Source organism: Choristoneura fumiferana, chromosome 23 (assembly GCF_025370935.1).
Source record: "Choristoneura fumiferana chromosome 23, NRCan_CFum_1, whole genome shotgun sequence".
Classification (NCBI taxonomy): Eukaryota; Metazoa; Arthropoda; class Insecta; order Lepidoptera; family Tortricidae; genus Choristoneura; species Choristoneura fumiferana.
Window position 1 is genome coordinate 16,682,847 of NC_133494.1, and position 20,136 is coordinate 16,702,982.

The 20,136-nt window shown below is 37.6% G+C and overlaps 1 protein-coding gene across 1 annotated transcript in view; it reads right to left on the reverse strand.

Moving 5' to 3' along the window:
- LOC141440825 (uncharacterized) overlaps positions 1 to 20,136 on the reverse strand; it is a 972,542-nt gene that overhangs the window by 430,810 nt on the left and 521,596 nt on the right. The gene's annotated exons all lie outside the window — the stretch shown is intronic.

Below are 20,136 nucleotides of genomic sequence, written 5' to 3' on the forward strand. Positions count from 1 at the left end.
TATGTGGCCCGTTCAATAATATTTCAATTGGTGGTTCCAGATATTTCATTTTGTTTGTGGATGATTATAGCCGCATGATCTACATTTATTTTTTGAAAAACAAAAGTGAAGCTTTTAGCTGTTTCCAACGCTACAAAGCAGTTGTAGAGAATGAGCTGAACAGAAAAATAAAGATACTAAGGAGCGATAACGGGAAGGAATTCGTCAATAAAGAGTTTGATAACTATCTGAGCCAAGCAGGAATAATTCATCAGAAAAGCAATGTTTACACACCCGAACAGAACGGTTTATCGGAACGTTCTAATCGCTCAGTGGTTGAGAAGGCAAGATGTCTATTATTCGATGCAGAGCTAGACCAAAGTTTTTGGGCTGAAGCAGCCAATACTGCTGTATATTTACAAAACAGGACAGTAGCATCAGCCTTGAACGGAAAAACACCTTTCGAGTTGTGGACAGGGAAAAAGCCAGATATAAGCCATTTAAGAGTCTTCGGAAGTGTTGTGATGATGCATATACCCAAAGAGAAGCGACAAAAATGGGATAAAAAGGCTGAGCGAGGCATTCTAATCGGTTATCCAGATGGTGTAAAAGGATATAGAATCTACATTCCAAGAACAAAAGATATCACAACTAGCCGCGATGTGATAATCATTGAAAAACCTAAACCGGCAGAAAGTTTAGTTCAGATTGAGGGAAAATCACCATCAACAACTGATGCCATTGGAGATTCAGTGGGGGATACATCAGATGATTCCGGAAGTGAAGAGTTTCATGATGGTGATGACACTTATCTCCCAGATGAAGACTCTTCTGTAAGTAGTGTGGAAAGTGTTGTGAATGTTGAAAAAAGGTGTGCTTCCCGTAGAAACAGAAAGCAGCCAGACAGGTATGGTTTTTCGAATGTTTGTGTAGGAAATAGTATTGACGAAGATGCTTGTGAACTTTCTATTGTAGAGGCTTTAAAAGGGCCAGAGAGAGAACAATGGTTAGAGGCAGTGCGAGATGAATTGCAGTGTTTTGATTATAACAAAGCGTGGGAACTTACTGATGTGCCTAAAGACAGTACCATAGTTCAGTGTAGATGGGTATTGCGTAAAAAATATGACAGCGAAAACAATGTTAGATATCGTGCTAGACTTGTAGCCAAAGGCTTTTCACAAAAACAAGGTGTTGATTACACAGAGACTTTCTCACCTGTTGTCAGACACACGACCCTACGGTTATTGTTTTCACTATCAGTTCAATTAGGACTTAATGTTACCCATTTGGATGTTAAAACTGCATTTCTAAATGGAGACCTAGAGGAAACCATATATATGCAAAAACCAGAGTGTTATGATTCCCCAGGTAGCTCTAATAAAGTATTAAAACTTAAAAAAGCAATTTATGGCTTGAAGCAGGCATCGAGGGCCTGGAATAAAAAGGTGGATAACTGTTTAGTTGACAATGGTTACTTAAAGTCAAAATTAGAACCTTGCATGTACACCAAAATGGTTGAAAATAAAAAAACCATTGTGACAGTTTATGTAGACGACTTCTTTATTTTCTCTAATGATAAAATAGAGACTGAAAATGTAAAGAAAGTGTTGTCAAGTCAATTTCAAATCAAAGACTTGGGACAGGTTCAGAAATGTTTAGGAATGAATGTGAAATTCAATAAGTTGGAAGGGTCAGTCACCTTAGACCAGGAAAACTATATTGATACTTTGTTGCAGAAATTTAACATGACTGACTGTAAGACTTTTGACACTCCAATGGAAACTAAATTGAGTGTAAACATGGATAAAAAATTAAATGATCAAGTACCTTTTCAACAGCTCATAGGTAGCTTGATGTATCTTTCTGTTTTAACTAGACCAGATATAACTTACTCTGTAAGTTACTTAAGTCAATTCAATAACTGTCATACAGATGAGCATTGGCATTATGCAAAGAGAGTCTTAAAATATTTAAAAAAGACTAAATCTTTTGGTATTAAATATTGTAAAAGTGGAAATTCTGAAATTAAAGGTTTTGTTGATGCTGATTGGGCAAATGATCCACTGGATAGGCGATCATATACTGGATTTTGTTTCTTATTATCTAACGGTATTATATCTTGGGAATGTAGGAAACAAAAAACTATTGCGCTTTCAAGTTGTGAAGCAGAGTATATGAGTATTTCAGAGGCATGCAAAGAAGCTATATATTTAAGAGCTTTGCAATTTGAAATAACACATAAAATGTATACTTTAAGCTTATTCAATGACAATCAGAGCGCACAGAAGCTATCTACAAATCCAGTACTTCACAAGAAATCTAAACATATAGATGTAAAGTATCATTTTGCTAGAGAATGTGTTTCAAATAATATAGTGAAGTTGTACTATCTGCCAACAGCTGATATGCCCGCTGATTTATTTACTAAGAGCTTATGTGCAAAGAAACACTATACCTTTTTGGAATTATTGGGTGTGGTGTTTGTATAAATTAAATGCACAACTTTCTATGATTATTAGATATAGTGGGGGTGTTGTATTATATCTAAATATTCATGATTGTGCTTGAACCTTTCTATATTTGTTTATGGTTAATTGTCTATGACTTTAAATTAAAAATTCAGTTCTCTTTTGAAACACAACACGGTCGTTTTATTATAGTCACGATTTTGAACTTATTCCTACTTTTTTAGGTTTTATTTTCAGTTTTATTTAAGCAGTAGGCTTTTTCTGTTTTATTTCATACTTTTCTGATGTATCTCTTGTAATTAAGCTAAAATTTTTGTTAAATACATGTGTTATTGTTTTCTGGAATAGGCTTATTATAAACTTTTTATTTATATATAATGTAGTTACAATTAAAAAAAACCCTTCACATTTTCTTTCGCGGACGATATTTTGAAATCTTTATATTCTTCTCACTTCGACAGTTTTGATGAATTTTATAATACCTCATATCTTGAAAATTGTCCAGCTGTTTAGGCGACAGACAGGTCCTAAGAAATAGACATAATTATATATGTCGGCGGCCGATCGTAAAATTCGCCAGATCACGAAATTGCTAGCCAATTCATAAAATGGCGCCATTTCACGATATGCCTAGGAATTTCGTGATCTGGCAAATTTTACGATCAGCCGCCGACATATACATATTTATACAAGTACACGATCGACAAACGCCACCTTCGAGCAGTTAGGTCATATCAAGTCGAGCATTGATTACAAATATCAAGTGACACGTAGTTTAATCCATCTTTTAGTAGTTAAGTATATGTAAAGTATACCTGGACCAGGGATGTAACGGATGTGGTTTTATCGAAACCGAAAGTGGAACTAGATGTTTACAATTTGGTTTATCGGAACCAGAAACGGAATCGGAACCGAAAACGGAACCGGAACCAAACTCGGAGCCTGAATTGATTGATTGAATGATAGGTGGACGAGTTCTAAAAGGAAGGTCTACTAAAACCTGAGGGTCTATTGCGTAACGTTTCTGACACTCGCGATCACAATCAAATAATAGTTTTCGCATACAAAAACTGTCATTAGATTGTGAACGCGAGTGTCAGAAACGCTACATAATTAGCCTTCTGTTTGTTTTGATGTACGCCGCTCATGTCCAGTCGCCGGTAAGCATTGACATCCGATATAACTTCCGTTTCAAAAGTAAACGGAACCGGAACGAAACGGATGTTTAATATCAAACGGAAGTTCTGACTTAACGGAAACGGAATCGGAGCTCCATAACATCCCTACCTTGGACTACATTCGATGCCGTTAATAGGTATGTCACAACAGGAGTTGCAGTGTGTGCAGCCGCAACATGGGATTGCACTTAAGACCATTCCTGTGCCGATGAACGTAAACCCAAGGATTGATTAGACTAGAATCTAGTCACTACATCATAAGGGAGATGACACGCTTGAAGTTGGGCAGATGTACATACAAATAGTGCTCTAGTTCCAGCAAATAAAAATGTGGTTTATGATGAGTGTTGTCGGTCAGTCAAACATTCATGGTGTATTGTTACAAGTACAAATAAAAAAATAATTCAATAAAAACATATCATGTTACATTAATAAACTAAAAATTCACACTTTGTTAACTTTCTAACAAAAATAAAATTGCCAGAAATGTACAACGAAGTAAATTGACACGTAATAATCAATCAAAGTATCTGTCGGCTGTCATTTAGCACTTACTCGTACCTTATAAATTTACTTTCCTGGACATTGCTGGCAATTATGTACTTTATTAACAAAAATGTTTAGAAAGTCTGAATATAAATTTATTTAATTAATGTCATGGTTAAGTTGCAGAAGTAGGTTACTCTAACCTCCTTTAAAATAAGGGTTCCTAGTTTACTACGGAACCCTAAAAAGCCTAGCTACCGGTAACACACTGTACAGTCAGTTAAGTCAAGTATAGCATAAAAATATTTCTGGCTAAGTGGTGAATAGAAATATTTTTTCCTACTCTGCATCTCTAGATAAAACTCTTGTACGTGAACATATGCAAAATATGTTACTGTATATGATTAATCAATTTTTAATTTATCTGACCTCGTGGTTACCCTACTTCTTACGTTACACTTACATACTTACTTACGGTCATAGGCACAGCATAAGGACGTATACTTGAAAATTTTATCCATTATCGATGTATCGGTGGCGTTTTCTTAACCACTAGATCAAACAACATCAGCACCAAAATTAGCCCTGAATTTGTACCAATCCATACCTTAGTTTAGTCAATAGCTTAACAAACTCTCGCTTCACAATTCTTTTCAGATCTATCATTACTTTTCCCCATTTTCCTCCACCGTTTTATTACGAGGACCGTAAGATCCAAGTTGTAATGATTGGCGGGAAGTCGAAGAACCTTAATGGTAATGGTAGGCTTTATTGCCAGGTAGGAGAGTTGAAAGTGCGGCGATCGCGGACGTATGAAGTTTATCGGTTTGCGGCGAGCTACAAAGGCGCTAATGGTATATAAATTGTCGACTACGACCACTCCCTTTTGCGTATCTTGGATTCGAGGTTTCTGGATATGACCGAGTATTAATATTGTGAAGAAAAATTGGGTAGATTCCTGAGTAAAAAAAAATAATACCGTGGCTTCGCACACGTTAATCATTAGATCAAACAGCTGAATTGAAATTACGGGATTTTTAATAATTCCCGTGGGAATTCCAATTTTATGACTCTAAGCCCAGCGGTTGTTATTTCAAGATTTTATCCCTATCCCGTGGGAATATCGGAATAAAAAGTAGCCTTTGTTTTATTCCATATGTTCAACTGTCTACATATCAAATTTCATCCAAATCTGTCCAGCCGTTTCAGCGTGAAGGAGTAATAAACATACTAACTCACTCACAAACTTTCGCATTTATAATGTAAGTAGGATAATGGACACGTATTTTTTTCTTTTGTCAATCAAACAAGAAAATAAAAAACACTAAGCCCAATTATTATTTTTTTTATCGAAGGGCAGTTTCAGACTAGCGTTTGTAATTTGATCTTATTCGTTTGATCTTATTCGTATATGCGCATACAGCAATATTATTTCACAGATTGATAAATGGGTAAGGCCGCGAATTTTGACCAATGTGACATAGAAATAACATAAAAAAAATACGTGACGTTACCATAAAACGTAACGTAAATTTTTATAAAGCCTAGATCATACTGGTAAATATTCTCATTAGATAACGTATGTATGAAAAAAAAAATACATGTCATATAGTAAAATGAAGTTTTTGTTTTTACTAGAACTTTTTTTTATTTTTTACATAACGTTATAGTTGATAGACAACATATTAAAATACATTATACATTTTATTGTAATAAAATTGACACCCACACAAACATATACAAATTATCTATATATATGAGGTCTATAGAGCTAAACATGAGAATGTGGAAGTAGAAGTACCCTCTAGTTGACGAACATCTTTCCAAAAGTGTATCTTTACATGCCTCTATAAAACTGTCAATAAGGTGCACATTTATAAGCATAACGAATTTGGATAAGTGGTTTTTTTTTTTCGACTGGTTGGCAAACGAGCAAATGACTAAGAGATCGCCACCGCCCATAAACATCTGCAACGCCAGGGGTATTGCAGACGCGTTGCCAACCTAGAGGCCTAAGATGGGATACCTCACGTGCCAATAATTTCACCGGCTGTCTTACTCTCCACGCCGAAACACAACTGTGCAAGCACTGCTGCTTCACGGCAGGATTAGCGAGGAAGATGGTGGTAGCAATCCGGGCGGACCTTGCACAAGGTCCTACCACCTGGTTGTGAGCATGCTTGTAACTTCGACTGTACAAGCTATTAAATACCTCAAAGAAATGGCCAAAACCCTAAATCACAGGTTTTACCAATTTAGGAAGTAGTGTCTTAGTTAAGTGGACAATGTAAAAAGATGTTTTTGGAAATAAATTATTATGATTATTAAGTTTAGGTAACAAAATGAACTAAGTAGGTAAGTGAATCTCTTCGTTTGTCTCTCACTTTAAATACGCTATGCATGTAAGCAGGACGTGAAAACAGAACTCGCCACAATTCTCTTGTGCCGATCCCTGCACCTACAGATTCAAATTTATTTAACTTCAAAATATCCATCTAACTAACTTACTGTGCGTGCAGTCATTGGAAACCTAATAATAAACTGGTGTAAGTTAGAATTTTTCTGTGTGAACTTCCCTTTACCACATATTTTCGTTACGTTATGTAAAAAAATACGTAGCATTTTGTAAAAATGTAACGTAATAATAGCGAAAGTGTAACGTATTTTAAACAAAAAATCGTTTATCATGGTGAAATAACGACATTTTGAACATAATAATACATGCCACTTGCATGGAAAAGATTACCCTATCGTATGAAAAAACAACCAGTTAAAAATAATCACTACTTACCCTTAAAATCGAACAAGCACTTTCGACGTTTTTTCGAAATTTCATTTACTTCTCCGCGTCACTTTTGATGGCTGTTTGTCAACAAACTGATGAGATTTATTTATCTCATCGGTGTTGCCCTATTAGAGTATTAGTTGCCAGTGTACAAAAACAAATTTCTACCAAAATTGGCGTTAAAGGTAGCTTAATAAAGCGTCACCTAAGTATTCGTAACGAAAACGTGGTTTTTTGGCACGTGAAAAGAAATAAATATAAAACATGAAAATTATTTGATTATCATGATTCCGCAATCGGTAGGACTATCGTTATATCATAAAATTTTGTTTAAACAAAATCATGATCATGAGAAGTTAAACAGCATGAAAATAATAAGGTATTAATTACTCGTGGTCAAAAAAAAAGTCAATTTTCGTTACGTTTTGGACGGAAATATATTTTTATTATTTTTTTAAAAGGGTTTAAATCAGTTATCTCATTTGCGACCTTGAGAGTTTATATCGTGTAATATTATAAAAAAAAAATTAAACCTCTAGGTGTTATCCTTTTTTTTTATCAGCGTTCCAAATTTGAAACGTCCGAATTGGTCAAAATTCGCGGCCTTACCCAAATATGATGCCCTCTCAGTCTGTCCGGATAAAACAAAAAGGAACGGCATCACAGATCTGTCAAAAAATAATCAATAAATGGTGAAACAGGGTGTTAATGATTTTATTTGACACCTTATCTGCCACATTCAGTCGCCAAACAATCCGGGTCCCCTAATATCGTATCCGCGGCTCTTTTTCCTGCAGGAACCGGAAACGGCGCGAGCTTCAGGCAATGCTCGCGTGTTCTGAGCGCGGGGCACACCGGACGGAACACTTGATGCCGAAAATTAGGTTAGGTACAGTCAACCATTTGTTTACTAGGCCACAGATCGCTAAAAAAAACTTTTCTTAAATACTTAAAAGAAAGAAACAAGTCAGGAGTCTTGAAGTATGTTAGGTAAATGAACAACAAACAATTACTTTGTTTCCCGCCACCTTAAGGTAGATAAAAAAAAGTCTAAATTGAAAATACAAACTGAAATATAGATGCACAGAAAAAACAGAAAAATAAGACCATCATTGGTAATCGAACCCAGGTCCTCGGTAATCCGTACCGCGTGCTATACCGCTACACCACTGATGGTCAACGGTACCGACACGAATTTCCCCTATGCACCTCATATCTCAGCTTGTTTGTTTCTTACTTAGTCACTTAAGCAGTGACGCTAGCGACATCTATGCCGTAGCCCTCATCGAGAAGCTTTTTTCGGCACTCCATTGGAACAGTTTCAGTTTCAGTTTGTATTTTCAATTTAGGTTTTACGGGATGACCGTAAAAGTAAAAATTTGGAATTGAAATAAAAAAATACAAAAAGATTCCAAAAAACCAATCTTAAAAAAAAGTCTGTTAAGTAACGTAAAGTTCAACAGAAGTGATCCATTACTGAGAATTTTTGAGTCGGTAACGACTTGGGTTTGGTCCCGACTGACAATTATAAAGCGACGAAGCTTGTTGCGGATATTACGTTGTTAAGTTTACGGTGGATAAAAAAAAATAAGTAACTTAACAGAGTTCTAGACAACTTACTACACTTTTGCTTTCTTTTTAGTTTTAACTTAATTTTAAAAAATCCGGTGTTTCCACGGGAGCAGGATTAAAGTATGGAAAATCCTGAAATCTCAAATGCTAACGTAAAGCCATAATTGCAGATATGTCCTTCATAATTTATTATTATGTTAAATATTCTGTTTCCCCTGTACGCTCCAAACGCATTTCTATCGTGTTCGCGGCCCGCTAACGCCATCGCCACTATCTGCCATCGGCGCGTTTGTATTCATCTTCCTTCCTTTTTTATTGTGCCTTAATTGCGTGTGAATGTTGCTGAAGGAAGTTCTCAAATTATATACTTACAAAACATTACATACATTTGTTTGTTATTTTTTTATAAGTTCCTTAAATACTTAAGTTTATAAGTTCTTTAAGTAAATACCTACTTAAAAACGTATCGTAGATACTTAAGTTACGTAAAAACAGTATAAGTACAAAAATATTTTTCATCATCATCATCATCATGTCAGCCGAAAGACGTCCACTGCTGGACATAGGCCTCCCCCAAGGCTCTCCACTCAGACCGGTCTTGTGCTTTCCGCATCCACCGCGATCCCGCGATCTTAACCAAGTCGTCGCTCCATCTAAATATTTTTACCACTCAACTAATAATATACCTCTGAAAACTGCATTTGGTATGAAAGTAGCTTAGAGCTATAATAATATGAGCTACCTTCGTACCAAATTTCAGGTTTCTAAGACAACCGGAACTGGAAGTACCATAGATTTGACTACCTGGCAATTTGTATGGAAACGCCTTTTGTATTGACTGTATCTTTAGATTGCGTTATGTACGTTACGTTATGTTTAGACTTGCGTTATGTATCTTGCGTTATGTATCTTTAGACTGGGGCAGCAGAACAGACCAGAGAGTATCTATTTGACTTTACGTGTTCCTGCGAAAATAGGCCGTGAAAGACGGACAAAGTGATCTGAGTGAGGTCCGGAACCTTCAAAATAGACAAACATAGCATTCAAAATATTTGTTGGAAATAATGGTACCTACTGTATGCAGCAACGAACTAAAGTTCGGAGGACTGCTGTGCGCAGACTCGTTTGGCATTAAGTCTAACATCAGCTGCAGACGTCGTAAATCGAATTAATAGCCACTGCCATGGGTGTCCACATAAAACATACGTATAGTCATGTTGTTTGCTAACGATCTGTCGATATTACCTAAAACTGACGACTATTACCGCCTTAATAATATTCTTTTCTCAAAAATGGTATGTAATGTTGCCATTACGTCATCAAAAACGTCGTAGAAAGTAACGCATCCTGGAGACTAGCTGCTAGTGTCCAGGAAGTAAGTATGAAATTTACTTCCTGAGTAACGGGTTCTTTTAAAAATTTGGAACCCGTCTCGAACAGCGCTCAGGCCGAGCGGCAGTGTTCGGTGTAGTTAAATAGTATTTTGAAATGGGTCCATGACGTCATCATCATGATCACCATGAACATCGTCACCATCACTGCCAACCATCATCATCATCATCACTAACAATCATCACCATCATCATCACCATCAACATCATCATCAAAATAATCATTACCAACCATCATCATCATCATCATAATCATCACATCACACATCGTCATTTCATTATCACCATCATCATCAATTTTGAGAAAAGCACTATACAAGCTGCAACCAGTACTAAAAGTTATGGTCTCTGCAGTAACGTACCATATCAATATTAAAAGCTAGTTGTTGCCCGCAACTCTGTCCGAGTTAAATACTTTTATCGCTACCCCGCGGGAACTATGCAATTTTCCAGGATAAATACTATCCTATGTCCTTTCCCGGGACTTAGACTATCTGCATTACTGTATTTAATTTAAATCGGTTCAGCGGTTTAGACGTAATGAGGTGACAAACAAACAGACATCCAACTTTTGCATTTATTGACCTCTTCACACTTAAACCACTGAACCGATTTAAATGAAATTGTTGTAGGGACAGCTGGTTTAAGTCCCGGGGAAGGACACTATGACAGGTTGAAGGACCTACGTGCAGATTTTGGGTATTTCCATTTGTTCTAATTAAATACAGTAACTATAAGCAAAATTCCCCTTTTCCAATCCAATTCCTTTCCAAGCTTTACACAGGTATTACCATAAGTCTAGATAGCTTAATCGAGGACGCTCCTTCGGGTTGTTGAAGTCAATATGCAAATGCCATCGTTACAGCTTTCGGGGTCTGTATAATGACAACCGTTACTCGTGGGTGATTGCTGATTTAGACTGAGTAACATGGTGGTTAATGAGGCTTGTAGATTGAGGTTAATCGAATTCTGGTTAAAGTTCTGGTGAGGTGAATCGAAGGATGCTTGTTGGATTTAAAAAAAAAACTTGACTGCTTTAAAATAAATTAAAAAACTATGTAGATACCGTCGAAGTAACTGAATCACGTACCAGGGTAGAACCTTATCATATTCAAAATTTCGCTATGATTTCTTTGGCAAATGGATGTCAACATGTCATTAGTAGAACAAAGGTTCCACCCCGATACATTATTCAGTTTACTTGACGTAAAGTCGAAGTCTCTAAACTTTAAGAATATCTTTACACTTTAGTACCTTGTCGCTGTCCCTGTTTGAAGTTTCGTATTAAATTGACAGATTACGGTATCAAGGTACTAAAAGTTATCTTCGACCTCGACTGTACATACGTAAGTACAATACAACACTGACCTAATGATTGATGAACCCTTATAGTATCACTTCATTGTCTGTCTGTCCGTTTGTCTGTCAAGACCCTTTTTCTCAAAAAAGAGACCAAGTAAGAAAATGGCGAGTTAAAAAAGAGACCGAGTAAGAAAATGGTAAGTTAAGAAAGAGACAAGTTAAAAAAGAGACGAGTTAGGAAATAGACAAGTTTAGGAAAGATACCAAGTAAGAAAATGGCAACTTAAGAAAGAAACAAGTTAACCCAATTTGTCAAAATTTAAAAAGTTCATGATTCAAACCTCGTCGTTACCTTATAGTCCGAAAAATTCTACATTTAAAACAAATGCATAAAGATAGTCTTGTATCTTAGATCATACAAACCCTTGAGTCTTGTACTTATCATGTTCATTGTGGCATACACTACCAAATGAAGGGTTAGGAAAGTGCCAAGTTTAAGGAAATGGAAAAGTCGTCCGGAGGGTTTGTTAATAGAAACTAAACTGTTTATCATTTTATTGATAACCAAAGTATAAAAAGCTTTTATTATATAGGTACGTGTGTGTAGCTAGTGCAAGGAACACGTATAAACGTAGATAATTTAATGATATTACTAGTAATGCGAATGTATACCGCAATAAAGAAATTAATGGATTGTGATAAGAGCTAACGCGTAGAATGTGCGGTGCTTACAATATCGTACACAAACTAAGGAAGAAAAACAAGTATCTTTAGTAGTCTAGAACTCTGTTAGTAACTTAAATTTCAACACTCGGAATAATGTAGAATATGTTTTTACTAATACTATAATAAACGTTGGATCCTTCAAAACAGTAGCATATCGTATATTAAACACAGTTTCCAACATAATACAAACAGTTATGGGATTGTATGTCAGCCTGAAGCGCCCTCTGTCCGTTGTTATTGTTATTACACGCCAAACTTTGCCACTAGGGCGACAATAATCACGTCTCAGACAGAAACTTGCAAAAAAATATAGTTTTTATACTTATTACACTTTGTATTTATACCTCACCATCATCAGCCGTAAGACGTCTACTATTGAGTAAAAGTCTCCTCTTTAAAACGCAACAATGAACGACAGCACAATTACGAGTGTAGAGTTAGAAATCAAGTAGAATAACCTTAGAAAAATATACGAATATGTTTTAAACAATTAAAGTATTTGAAAGTAAAATGTATGTGTAAACTAACTTAAAAAATGGCTTTTGAGATGTCCTGAGAATTTCAACAAATTAATTAACACCTTGTATAATGAATTAAATGTTAATGCAAGATATGTGTACATATCTTGCATAAACGTACTTGTAGCTATCATTAGGTAGCGGGTGAGCAAAGGAAATATTTTAGTCCATTGATATGGACCTCCCCAAAGTAACACCTGATTCAATAAATTACCTTGTATAATAATAATATCTACCAGCAACTTGCCCTTCCATACGGCCTTGTGGACTCCGAGGTGGCGTACTATAGATACGTCCCTGCCCCAGTTCTCGAAAACGGACGTGCCACGCTCTATTGGGATCGATCTGTCATCACGGACAGGACTATTATAGCCAATAAGCCTGATATCGTGCTGATAGATCGATCAAACCGCCAGGCAGTGCTCGTCGACATCACCATCCCATGACGAGAACCTCGTGAAGGCCGAGAAGGACAAACTCAACAAGTACCTTGATTTGGCTCACGAGGTGACCGCTATGTGGGATGTTGACTCAACGATCACTGTCCCGATAGTTGTTTCGGCAAATGGTCGAATAGCGAAGAGTCTCGACCAACATCTCAAGAGGCTCTCGCTAGATGCCTGGATCAAGAGCCAGATACAGAAGGCGGTAATTCTGGACACGGCACACATCCTCCAGAGGTTCCTCACTCTGCGGCCTGACCACCGGTAGCTTGGGCCCTACCTCGCTATCGGCGGCAAACTAGGTTAGGTTTTAATAATAATTTTAATTTTGTTTGTACTTTTTTGTATTTTACTTTATATAATTATTGTAAAATCCTAAACTAAGAATGAAAATAAATAAAGAGAATAATAATAATACAACCTTTTCCACCTTGTATAGTTAAAATTACAATTAGACCAGTTGGTCATTCCAGGTGCCGCTGGAAGGACGAGCGCATGGCGTAGTCTGGTGTTGGAGGTCAAGACTAGGCCCGGATAGTAAGTATCATCATCATCATCAGCCTATAGCAGTCCACTGCTGGTCATAGGCCTCCCCCAAAGAGCGCCATTGTGATAGTAAGTATAGTAAATAAGTATATTATAATTTCCGTTTTCGGAATGTTAAAACATGGACACCCTACAGAACTTAACTAAACTCGCGACGTCAAGCAACCGGCAAGTTATTTAATTTACTCGCACTAACCGGCAGTTTGACAAGTTGACTGACGGTTAGTGCCACCGACTCGGGCTGGGACTTGATTAGCGGCCCTGTGGCACTATGCGGGGGATGGCTTGAGATTGCAAGTTTGTTTTGTTTTTTATAATTCTCTGTTAGTTTGCTGTCATCATCATCATCATCTCTGTCCAAGGTAGAGTGATTAATATCATCCTCCGTAAATAAACGTCTGAATCAGTTAATTATAGAAACAGTAAATGAATGTTATAGTCAATAAATAATAGCTTGCAATACTTGCCAAAGCCGTGGTGGCCGAGTGGTTTGACCTATGGCCTCTCAAGCAGAGGATCATGGGTTCAAACCCCGGCTCGCATCTCTGAGTTTTCGAAATTCATGTGCTGAATTACATTTGAAATTTATCACGAGCTTTACGGTGAAGGAAACATCGTGAGGAAACCTGCACAAACCTGCGAAGCAATTCAATGGTGTGTGTGAAGTTCCCAATCCGCACTGGGCCCGCGTGGGAACTACTGCCCAAGCCCTCTCATTCTGAGAGGAGGCCTGTGCCCTGCAGTGGGACTTATATAGGCTGGGATGATGAATACTTGTCGCTCCCCACAGCGTCCCACTTGGAGAAACGACGACATCGCAAGAGTTCTGGCCAACTGGTGGATGCAGATTTATAAAGTATAACAGCTCAACACAAAAGCAAAAATAATAATAATACTTCACAGGACTCTTACAAAAGAAATAACAATATGATAAAACTAGCAATGGTAGTTAAATTAAGCTGCTAGTACTGGGAATTTCTATTTAAAGTTGTATCTTGAGTTTATCTCTTCGATTTCAACAAAATTTGGGAGGTAGACTCAGTCCATGATTCAGAGTTGTAAAAACAGGGTCTCCATGTGCACCCAAAATATTGTATGGATGTGTCTGTTCCGTTACGAAAATTATTAAGAAAAAGCCATAACGAAACGGCCCTACGCGTAACTGGCACATTTCTGACGTGTACAATGTTTTTACATGGCAATAAGGCAGTTGTCTCACCGCCGGCGAGGAAACGATTGGCTATCGACTATTTTCTCGCTCAAGAAACGAACAAAAGATATAGGATCCTGTGTGAGTAAAAGAGACATATATATTAATAGTTGATCGCCGGCGGTTCACACTGCCGGCGAGAACTCGCTCTTACATCTTTTGTCGCAGCGACAAGAGCTATAAAACTCGCTGAGCTATAAAACTAGCTCAGCGTTATTAGCTTGGCGACCGCCCGGCTCGAGCGAGTGGAGCGAGTAATCGCCCGTCGTGCTCGAACACTCGCTTTTCACTGCTCGCCCACTCGTTTCTAGTTACTCGCTCTGCTCGCTTCTCGCTCATCGTCGGCGGTGGGACAAGTATGTTAAATTTTAGTTATTTTCGCATCCATTTTCATCTATCAACATTTGTTCGGGAGAATAACCTCTTGAATTTCCTAATATTTTTAATAAAACGTCTTCAGTCTACAAACATTTTATTAACCTTGAACACAAGGCTTTCTGAAAAGAAAGCAACAATACGAGTATTATCTTAAGAATCGACCACACTGGTGCCCGAAGTTCTTAAAACCGGAGTCTTAAAATACGCTTTGATTTACGATTGTCAGCGTTTTTAGTCCTTGACTGTTGACCTCTAGGAGAGGATCAGAGTCACACAATTAACTATAGAGAGAGCTATGCTGGAAGTTTCTTTGATAGAATTAGTTATATGGAAATTCGCCGAAGTACTAAAGTCACGGGCATAGCTGGCCACATCGCTGGAAGAACGAATAACCTTTGGGGAAGAAAGACTCCCGAATAGCAATGAAAAACCGGAAGGCAAAGCATCAGTAGGTCTCCTAATTGGTAGACTGACGACATTGCGAGAGTTGCTGGTAACCGGTGGAATGGTGTATATAAGTGACGTGTTCTCGTTTATTATGGCGTTCTAATGGAAACTTATTCAACAGTGGACGTTTTCTGGCTGATGATGAGCGTTTTTAGAACAGCAATGTTGACTTAGTGTAAACGGGACTTGATAAAAATGTGACGCATGATACGTCCTTGCGTTAACGAACCGTAAGAATATTTGAAGCACCAGTGTAGTCGATGCTTTATACTGTCAATACATTTCGTAGGCGTTTTGAACATAATGCCCGTTTTTTCTCACTCTCAACAAAACCTCTAAACGTGAAAGGGCATAAAAAACACCTTTGCCGAGTTTGTTTGTAAGAAACTTATGAATTTGCGACAGCTCTTAATCCAGTCCGATGGAGGCTAATGACACCATAATGCACTTAGACCGAGGGAAAGCATGTTACTGGGACCGCTGTTACACCGATGCGTAATCGCTGTGAGTTACAGCGCCGGCTCTGGCGTAAAGTAACTGGTTGAGTTCGAAACGCGTCAGTGTGGTGTGGTGGTGGTGATAGACGGGTTTGTGTGATTTGTGTGTGTTCTTACAGTGTTGAGGTGGAGGAACTGCATGCATATTTTGCATAAGTTAAGCTATCCTAAGGTCGCGGGTGAGCAAGGAAATTCTTTTAGTTCATTAGTAAGTGGAAAGCGGTCACTCTATGCGCCAGATGGACCCCGTACGTTACATCCCTATTTTTTATATATAACTTTTTCTTTAATTTTACACTATAATTTATAATATTATGTATTTTGTTTGTAACTATTTGTTTGTTTTTCTCGCGGCGCATTGTTCTTGGCAATGGCAATGATGTTCTTTCCGAAAGCGTTGGTAGCTGGTAGTTAAAACTGGTCGTTTATAACATTCATGTTATAAACTAATACGTATTATTATTTTTGTATGTCTTCATTTAAATAATCATAAATTTTAATACTATTAAATCAGGAATTGTATGCAATGCATGATTAAAATGCACGTATTTAGGTTGGTTTGGTTGGTTGGAGGGCATTTTTTCTTGCATGAAGACAAATTTTTAAAACAACAAAGCTGCTGCCGATTGTAACAAGTTTAGTGTTTTTTTTTCTTACTTAAAATAAATTGTTTGTGTGTAACGGTGTAATAGAAGGATTTATCTTTAGTCACGCCAGGCTCGTTCCCGTCCGTCCCGCCATTTCAGACCACCTGGAGTTCAAGGAAATATTCTTAAAGAAAGGCTGGATTAAATACAAGCAGCAGGGCTTTAACCTAATCAGAAAGTATTTGCGTTTAGGCACGCTAGGAAGTTGAATAATATTAGCTTTTGCCTGCAACATTGTCTATAAAGATTTTATGATATCGAAAATACAAACTGAGACATGGATGCACAGAAAAACCAGAAAAAGAGACCAGCGCTGGGAATCGAACCGAGGTCCTCAGCAATCCGTGCTGCGTGCTATAACCCCTACACCACCGCTGGACAGGAATCTAGACACGAATTTTTCCTATGCATACATATCTCAGGTTGCTTATTTCTACTACGCTACTTATGCAGCAGCACTAGCGACATCTATGTTCCGCTCTCATCGAGAGACGTCACACTCTTTCGGAACCAACCGCTCACCCAGACAAGAGATGTCGCTACTAAGCAATCAAATTATGATTGGTTTTTTGGAGTCTTTTTGTATTTTTTATTTTCAACTCTAAATTTGTTACTTTTACGGGTATCCCGTGAAACCATATCGAAAAAAAGGTGTAGGGGTTATAGCACGCAGTACGGATTGCTGAGGACCTGGGTTCGATTCCCAGCGCTGGTCTCTTTTTCTGGTTTTTCTGTGCATCCATGTCTCAGTTTGTATTTTCGATATAAAGATTTTGTTGGTCACTAATCTGCGGAATAGGACCTGGAAATTCAGCGCCGAATTCGCTTAGGCGGGGCGGCATTCGGTTAATTGTCCAACGTGCTCAGAGGGAACATACCTCTTAATCTCAAGCGCAGATGCTTCGAACAGTGTGACCTCCTGGTGCTGGTATATGGATCCGAAACTTGGAGGTCATATACAAGCTGCAAGTCACGCAAAGGGCGATGGAGCGGGCGATGTTGGGCATATCTGTCTCTCCGAGGCAGATTCACGGAGATCCGGAGACGAGCAAGGCCATAGGAAAAGCAAGTGGAAGTGGGCTGGACACATGTGCTGCAGGAGTAATGGAAGATGGGGGAAGGCCGTGAACGAGTGGAGACCCAGAACCGGGCGGAGAAACGTTACTTATCCCGGACATTGCAGTTTCCACGGAATAATGCTAAACAAATTCTTCATAAACCAACCCGGGGCAGCAGCTAGTGAGAGATTAACAAAATACCGACGGCCCATTCGACTGCACTGGAATTAAAAAGAGACAAATCAAAAGGTCATAAATATTACGGCATTAAATCATTAGCGCTTTATCCCTTGTGTGGACGGCTTAGAGTCGTAAGTCATCGTAAACCGGGGGCGGTTCACGCTTTCTAACCCTTCTGGGTGCGAACTCTGTGTTCGTTTGTTTTTTTTTGGTTATAAGATTATGGAAAAAGTTTTTTCTTCCGACTATGCTTTAATTTCATCATAACCGCACTAAATACTTAGCACAAAGCGGGACTTCTCTGCTCTAGAGCAGAAAAAATGTATGTAAATGCTTTATTGCATTGTTTTAGATTTTTTTTGTTGCACCACCATAGACAAGTATTTTTGGTAAAAATTTGTGTAAAAAAATCTAGAGTTAGGTTGGTCAACCTGACGGTCTTATGAAATTTGACAGATTGCGTACAAAAAATTGTTGCTACCAATCCTATTAAAAACAGTAAATAGCCATATTTTAAAAAAAAACTTTGTGTTGGCCAACTTGGCGCCCATCCGAAATTTGACAGATCGCGGGTAAAAATATCTGCTACTAACTCTGCCAAAAAAAGGTAAGAAATTAAAAAAAAAAAAAAAAATTTGCGGGAACCTTGCGAATTTTCCGTGGACATTTTTTGAAAGTGCGAATGTAAACTTACAAAAATGGAGTCATCGAGTGCTAGTGACATTTCTTTCCTATTACGAATTGTGTAGCATGAGTTTTTTTTCTTCTACTATTGTTGGCGACGCAAGAGGGACGTCCCCCCGCACGGCGCCGGCGGCGGTCAGGCTCGGCCCGGCAGATGATCTACCACTATAGACGCGAGCTCACATGTCATTTGATTCATACAAACATTTTGACTATTTTGTAAACAATTTTGGAAGTTTAATTAAATCTATGTTAATCAAAATATCATCTCGTCATTGAAGTCTAAGCCCTAACAACTATTCCTGTAATAGTTGAAAGAAAAGCAAATTATGCACCTCGTTTTAAGTAATTTATATTGCCCTCGTGCTTTTTAAAGCCCTCGCTGACGCTCGGGCTCCAAATCGGCACTCGGTACAATAATAAATAACTTTCTGCTTGGTGCAAAAATCTACTATTATTCGTCCTACTTATAATACCAACTCATGTTTCCTAGATAAAAGACCATGGGCAGAAATACCCCCACCCCCCAACAGAAACGAAACATGTCTTATTTAATAGATCCTGGCAACCCAATGATTTTTACTACGACGAGAATCGCCTATGTATGGGCATTTTGACTCACCTTATGGAACAAAGAAGATTAGTCTATATAACCGAACCAACAAAAAGTTTGAAAACACTTTGTCCCTTCAAAGCCCAATATCTAAAAAACGGCTAAACCGATTTTGATGAAACATATCTAAGAAGCATCGCTAGAAAACCTGGTTTTAAATAAAAAAACCGTATTCAAATCGATTTACCCGTTTAAGAGCTACGGTGCCACACACACAGACACACATAGCGGTCAAACTTATAACACTCCTCTTTTTGCGTCGGGGGTTTTTTAATTTATAAGTTTAATTAATAAGTAATTTGAAAAAAAATCTGTCTCAAACTTGAAGCAAAACATACCGCAGGCATACCGCTTTATTGGAATTTTTATTTTCTCGTACGCAATTAGTTTGCATACAAAAAATCGACTTCAATGCAGAAAATTGTCGACGCCCGTGTCTACCCTTTCAGACACCCCTGGTCATTAATTCTGGTCCTGCATCAGTCGTAACGTACCCACATTTGGACGACAAATTGAAAGCTCTCACTGTCTATTCTATAGATTATGATCATAATGATACAAATGAAACGGATACAAAATTCGGATCTATTGTCAAGAAGACATTAATATCTAAGGCGTATTATAAAGTTAATGATTACATTATGGACAGGGATATTTGTAAATAATACCGATCCGCATTAGCGATCCCTTCCAAATAGCAAACCTACCATGTTAAAAATAAAGTTGTGTCAAATACTTGTGATGTATATATATCATTTAATAATATTGTAAATCTGTTTAAAAATATACCTCGTTGAGTTTCTTGCCGGATTCTTCTCAACAGAGGTTTTTCCGAACCGGTGGTAGATTTTTTCTTGACATTCATAAGTGCTTGTTATAGCCTAAATTGAATAAAGATATTTTGACTTTGACTTTGAAACAAAAACACAGTAAATACATAAATAGAAGAAGAGATAAAAAATAGAGACCTGTAGTGTGTTTTTATCGTTTCAAAATTAAACCATATTGAGAAAAATCAGACAAGTATA